The sequence below is a fragment of the Budorcas taxicolor genome, chromosome 11, assembly GCF_023091745.1.
Source record: "Budorcas taxicolor isolate Tak-1 chromosome 11, Takin1.1, whole genome shotgun sequence".
NCBI classification, from domain to species: domain Eukaryota; kingdom Metazoa; phylum Chordata; class Mammalia; order Artiodactyla; family Bovidae; genus Budorcas; species Budorcas taxicolor.
The window spans coordinates 39,365,120-39,372,544 of NC_068920.1; positions in this window are offsets into that span (position 1 = coordinate 39,365,120).

A 7,425-nucleotide genomic window follows, 5' to 3' on the forward strand; every position below is an offset into this window, starting at 1 on the left:
CAGCAACAATGACAAAATGGGCCCAAGTGAGCTCCTTCATTGTGCTCTTCTTGAACATGAATCCTCTCCTTGCCTTCAGTGCACAGGGGCTACTTCTGAAGGCCAGCGAAAACTGGTGTCTTGGCTTCTCCTGGGCCAGCTAGGAGGGCTGTGACCACCCCAGGCCCGGGCTCTCTCAAAGCCTAGGATGGAGTGTGTGAAGTGTCTAAACCATTACCAGCTCTGGCAGGTGTGTCGTTCTTGAAGGACTGGAAGTCAAGGCTGCCATCAAAAGCAAGACCCTTTAGGGACTTAGTTGTCTGGTGGCTAAGACTCCTTGATCCCAATGCAAGGGGCCTGGGTTTGATTCCTGGTCAGAGAATTAAATTCCGTATGCCACAACTCACGTGCCATAACTAAGACCCGGTGCAGTCAAATAAATATTTTTTTCTTAAAAAGAAAGACCATTTAGTTTACCCTAAAATATACTTCCACATTCTGCTAGGTCTCCAAGAGAAAACCAATGTGACCTCTGGAGGGACTAGGGCCTCCATGAGCACCATGATTTTGAGTCTTTCTTGGGAGGTTCCAGTAAAAGTTGGCATTCCACTGCTCCTCTATTTTCCACAAGTGGATCTGACCTAAAGACTGTGCTCCATAATTTAGGCTGTTTGGTCAGGAAAGCTTCTTGAGTGACACATGGGAAAAGTATTGGATTCATCATTGGGAGACCTGAGTTCTAATCCTGCCTCAGTTTCTGAAACGTTCAGTTAAGTCACTTAACAGACACCGAAGAGAAACAAACCCTGAATTTACTTCTTCATCTGTAGAAGGAAAGAAGAAATAGTGTAAAGGATTTTGAAAGTTCCTTGAAGCTCCCAAATTCCATCATTTTTATGTCCTAATCAGAGCCCAGATCAAGGGTATTCAATGCCTGCTGTACCTGAAACTGGTCAGTCAATCCCAAACCCATGTATTCGTGAGAATGGAGAGATAAGTAGGTTCCTCTTATGCTTTTTTTGACTCCTTTGGCCTGGAAACTGGTCCTCTTCCCTTCTCTCCTGTCACTTGATGTTTTCTCAGAGAACCATATTCAACAAAAATTGCTTAAAGCAAGCAGTTCTGGCCAGATTTGACTTCTCAGCAATTAAACCAAACAGGTGTTCCAAGGATGTATTTGCTCTTTCTCAGCCACTGAGGCACCACAGGCAAACTTCTCCACGGCAAAGGGCCCCATTTGCCAATCTTTGCAGGTAAAAAGCTGTCTCTCCCTCTGGCAGTGGAGATTTTCGTGTTGTGGCCTGAAAGGAAGGCATTGTCAGTTTTATTATTATTTTTGAATGAAAATGTTTTGAATCATTTGTTTGATGACTCCTCGTCTAGAACTGGGTGGAGTGATGACTAAGTTGGGAGAGGGCCTTACGGGGCAAGCCAGGTCTCTGTAATGAGAGAACATTTTTTTCTTGAACAGCAAATACCTTGCTTGACCATTTCCAGGTAGCCAGGGGTCAGCCATTCCATGTCCCACTGCTTGAGTTTTGGTTCCTGAGATATAAACACGATGTGAGAATAAGGAGCCTGTGTCTTATGGAGGGACATCTAACACAGAGAGGTGGAGTAATGTGCCTGGGACATCTTAGAGTTTTTATAGAAGTTTTAAGAAGATAAGATTGGAGAACAATATGGAGATTCCTTAAAAAACTAGGACTAAGCCTGCCATGTGTGTGCTTAGCTGCTCAGTCATGTCTGACTCTTTGTGACCCCATCGACTACAGCCCGCCAGACTTCTCTGTCCATGGGATTTCCCAGGCAAGAATACTGGAGTGGGTTGCCATTCTCTTCTCCAGGGGATCTTCCCAACCCAGGGATCGAACCCAGGTCTCCTGCATTGCAGGCAGATTCTTTATAGCCTGAACCACCAGGGAAGCATATGCCCTGGGCATATCCTCTGAGAAAACCATAATTGAAAACGACTCATGTACCTCAGTGTTCATAGCAGCACTATTTACAATAGCTAGGACACATAAGGAGCCTAGATGTCCACCAACAAATGAATGGATAAAGAAAATGTGGTATGTATATACAATGGAATATTACTCGACCAAAAAAAGGAATGAATTTGAGTCTTCTATTAAGATGGATGAACCTAGAGCCTGTTATGCAGAGTGAAGTAAGTCAGAAAGAGAAAAGCAAATATAGTATATTAACACATATATGCGGAATTTAGAAAAATAGTATGATGAACCTATTTGCAGGGAAGGAATGGAGACACAGATAAAGAGAACAAACTTGTGGACATAGTAGGGGAAAGAAAGAGTGGGGCAAATGGAGAAAGTAGCGTCAACCTATATACACTACCATGTGTGAAACAGACAGCTGGTGAGAAGTTGCTACATAACACAGGAAGTCCAGCCTGGCACACTGTGATGACCTAGAGGGTGGGATCGTGAGAGGGAGGGAGGTCCAAGAGGGAAGTGATCTATGTATAATTATGGCTGATTTGCACTGTTGTACAGCAGGAACCAACGCAACACTGTAAAGCAATTTTCTTCCAATTAAGAAATAAAACTTTAAAAATGAAATTCTAATACTTGAAATTAAAAAAAATAAGAAGAGAACCTCATGGGCCCAAACTGAATCCAAGATGCCATGCTTCTTCATATACAAGTATATGCATCTGGTATCTTAGAGCAGATTCCAGTTACTCTGCTAAACCTCATTTCCAGCATGGTTTTCCTCCTAACATTTCATGCATCTTCACTGTATAAGGCAGAGAAGTGTCTCAGATGCTGCTAAGAGGCTGGGACTGGGATAACTGAGCCAGGATGTTTTAGGATACAAGTCCTTCCAAGGACCAGAAATAGTACTCTTATTTTTCGGCCGTATCGCAAGGCATGTGGGATCTTATGGTTCCCCGTCCAGGGACTGAAGCTGCACCCCCTGAACTGGAAGGGGGAGTCTTAACCACTAGACCACCAGGGAAGCCCCAGTACTGCTACATTTAAAAATTCCAGACTTCCATTTCTCCTAGACAGTAGGTGGTTCTATTTCTCTGTAACACTCCAACAAAAACCAAGCTGTGAAAGAGATTGAACCCAGTTGTGAACCTACAGATGACATGCCTTAAACATGCATAAAGTCGTAAGCGCAAGGAGCATGAGGGAGGAATTCTTCTGAATTCTGAGGTTATAAGGAAACTGGAGAAGCTTTAGTGTCCACCCCCGTCCCCAGGCAGCAGTGCCTGTAAATGAAGTAGGTCAAGCTAATGGTAGAGATCACAAGGCCTGGCAGTTCCATAACCCCTTTCAGAAGGGCAACCCAAGAAACCTTCATGCTGCTGCTGCTGCTGCTAAGTCGCTTCAGTCATGTCCGACTCTGTGCGACCCCATAGACGGCAGCCCACTACGCTCCTCTGTCCCTGGGATTCTCCAGGCAAGAACACTGGAGTGAGTTGCCATTTCCTTCCCCAATGCATGCATGCGTGCTAAGTCACTTCAGTCATGTCCAACTCTGTTCGACCCTATGGAGAGCAGCCCACCAGGCTCCTCTGTCCACAGGATTCTCTAGGCAAGAATACTGGAGTGGGTTGCCGTTTCCTTCTCCAAAGAATCCTTCATAGTCCCTTTTTTTCTTTATCCACTTGAAGTTTCTCTCTAACTGGAGCTGCATAGTCTCCAAAAAGTAACAAATATTCAAAAAATGTAGAAGGGGACAACAGAGGATGAGGTGGTTGGATGGCATCACCGACTCAAAGGACATGGGTTTGGGTGGACTCCGGGAGTTGGTGGTGGACAGGGAGGCCTGGCGTGCTGCAGTTCATGGGGTCACAAAGAGTCGGACATGACTGAGTGACTGAACTGAACTGAATCATTCACCAGACTCATTTTCTAAGTTGGACAGTACACACTTCATCTTTTCTTCAAACCTTTAAAACTGTTTTTAGATATCTGATGAATGACCAGGTTATTGATTCCTAGAATTTTCTCATTTCACAACATTTCTTAAATAGTGAAGAGCCTCCTCAGGTTAATTCCTGCATAACTCAGGGAAGAAACATACGTTTGTATAAAATCCCTGAGTGACCCTTCATCTGCCCAGAGAGCTCTTTTTGGCAACTTGGATTAAGCGTTTTGAGAACAGCAAAACATAATCAGGAGTGGAGAAGACAGAAAGACCATGAAGAGTAGATAATAGACCAAGCCAGTGCATCAGGCTGGGGCCAGTTCTAAAGGATCAAGCAGCTGTATACATCTTCTTGGCTCCTGGGCAGCCAATGGTTTAAAATACCTTAAAACCACTCATTGATTTTCATAATGATGACCATGGATCATTTAGCGAGTATGCTACAAAAGGGATCAGCAGTAGAGTCCATATGAAGAGTTGGAGAAGTTTATCTTTTCCTCTAGAATGTTTTCCAACCAAATTTATTCCAGTAAAGTTAATCTTGGCACAAAAAGAGGTCGATTAGCTAGAGAAGTTACTAGTGTATATTGTCAGAAAAATGGAAGCCGAAAGATTTTTCTGTTAGCCACTCAAAAAGATAACAAAAGTAAGGAGTAAAGCGAAAAAAAGAAAAAAGATGCATCCTCTTAGGCGATTAGCCACAATCCTAATCCCGAGGACCACATAGGTTCAATTGGTCTGGGGGTAGGAAAGATCTGTCTGAGTATGGGTTATTATTTTGCCTAGAAATTTGTTTTGAACACTCCATTTGAAAATGCATAACAACCTTTGCATCAAAGGTGGCATCATGAGTACTCTGAATAAATTGGGCTTTCAATTCACAAATACCCCTCCATGGCCTCGATTGATGTCTACAGCAACCTCCTGGCTTTTAGCATAAGTCACCCAATGCACACCAGGCTTCAGAGGACAGATGAGGGGAATGAAAGGAAACCCATGAACTTGGTATTAAATGTATATTCAGCAACTCATTCAGCTTTGATGATGAATTCATCTTTATCCAGATCATTTTTTTGTTTAATCCAATATGGTGCTTAATTCATATCCTCTTCAAGGTCACAAACATGAACATATCTAAGCCCTACAAAGTTCTGTGAATATTCTTAATAAAGTATCCATTCAATGTTCACTTAACAAATACTTAAGTGCTAACTCTATGTCAGGCAATGCTCTAAACAGGAAAAAGATTGGCCAAAATTCTTACCCTGATGAAGATCAGGGACAGAGGACATACATAGTTTCTGTTTGTGCTGTATTTTTTATCACCAAAACAAAATTGAAGACTGTGAACTGGGAGGTGAGAACAAAAAACCCTGATGACGAAAGAGGGCCCAGCTGTCCCAGAGGCCTCAGAGTGAGCCCTTCCCAGATCTGACCATGCCCCAGAATCAGCAAGGGAGCTGTTAGAAACACAGTGAGTGTGAGAGAGAGAAAGACAGAGAGAGCCAGAGAGAGAGCCAGAGAGGGGAATATTTTTATTTATGTACACATTTTATTAAAATAAAATTTATAAATTTAGAGGAAAAAAAGGAGGGACAGGTTGCCAAACCTCACTCGCGATGGCTCTGAGTTCTCCAGGTGTGAGGTCCAGAAATCCATCTTTTCAAAAATCTCCCTAAGCGATTCTGATATGTCCGGCCCAGAGTGGTTCCCAAACTTATGTTTAGAAATCACTGAGCAAGATGTTCTCTTGATGTTTGTATCTGTCAGCCTTCCAGCAGGAAACAAAAGGCACATTCAGTGGGATAAACTAGGAGAAGTTTACAAGTTTACATTTGATTTACAAGTGTGTGGTCAGGCTGTTGGGAAGCCCCTGAAGGATGGTCGGTCCCAGGGCACAACTGTTAGCATCTCTAAGCCTGAAGGAGAGAGAGAGGAGTCGGGTCCCCCCAACTGGAGGCAGACTGAGCTGGGTGGTGAGAGCCTTCAGAGAAGGGCTATATGATCTTCACTTGAGAAAAGCAATCAGTTGGTTCAAACCAACTGGAATCCAGAGGGGCAGGAAGTCTGCTGATAGAGACCACCTAGCCAGCCTCTGAAAGTGCAAAGAGGGATAGAGGAGAGGGTGGAGGGTGTGATTGGAAGGTCAAATGAAAATATTCAGCCCAAGGCTTTTTTCAGCTGTGGAAACACATGGAAATATTGGGTTGGTCAAAAATTTCATTTGGGTTTGTCCACAAGGTGTTATGGAAAAACCAAAAAAACACCCTTTTTAACCAATCCAATAAAGTGTTCACTGTTGTTGTTCAGTTACTGTGGTGCTCAACTCTTTCAGACACCATGGACCTTAGCCCACCAGGCTCCTCTGTCCATGGGATTTCTCAGGCAAGAATACTGGAGTGGATTGTCATTTCTTCTTCCAGGGGCTCTTCCCAGACCAGAGATTGAACCTTTATCTCCTGTATTGGCAGGTGGATTCTTTACCACTGAGTGATCGGGGAAATCCATAATATAATGGCAGTCCAATCAGTCTAAAGCTATATTCTTGATATTTCATGGCACAGTTGTTTTCATGAGCAGTCTACCTCTTAACCTCTTACTAACTCCAGTTGGTATCTTAGAGACAATAAAATACCATGTTTTTGTTCTTGCTTTTTCAGTAACAGTTAATATTTATAGAGTTATTATTATGTTCTATATACTGTGTTAATTAAAAAAAATTTGTAGACAAGCAATTCACAGTGGGGATTATTGTTTTACTGAAAAGGAAATTAATGCACAGAGAGGTTAAGACATGTACCATGGGCCATCCAGTGTGTAAGGGTAAAGACATGATTTGAGGTCGGATCTGTCTTATATTAATGCCCATGCTGTGAAAATCTAGACTGCTTTGTGGAGCTTTTCCAGGAAAATGGAAAAGCCCATTGTTCTTAGCCGCTTGGTAGGCTATACTCTGGGCGGTTTTGTCAAGAACAAGAAACCGCGATTCCTTGTTATTGAATATAGTCCCAATACTCATTCATTACTTATCTAATATTTGTGTTTGTTGAATATTATATATCTCTCCATTCATACTCAGGAAGCAATTGGAACTTGTAGATTGACTGTTTATGACTTCACACGTTCATAAATCATAGGCTTAAGTACAAGATTGTACGTTTTCTCTGTGCTCTGTTGGGACTTCTGTGTTCAGAACAGAACTAGGATGACCCACTGTTCTGATGTCTCCTGGGCTGAGGCGTTTCCAGGATGTGGAACTTTCTAAAACCAGGACAATGCCAGACATAACAGATTGGTTGGTAAATGCCAAGCTTTTTTTTTTTTTAATTTTATAGTTGATTTATAATGTTGTGTTAATTTCTGCTGTACAACAAAGTTACTCAGTTATGCACATATATATTCTTTTTCATATTCTTTTCTATTATCATCTGTCACTGGACATTCAATATAGTTCCCTGTGCTATAGAGTAGGGCCTTGCTGTTTATCCATCTACTAACAGTTTGCATCTACTAATCCGAAACTCCCAGTCCTTCCTTCTCCCA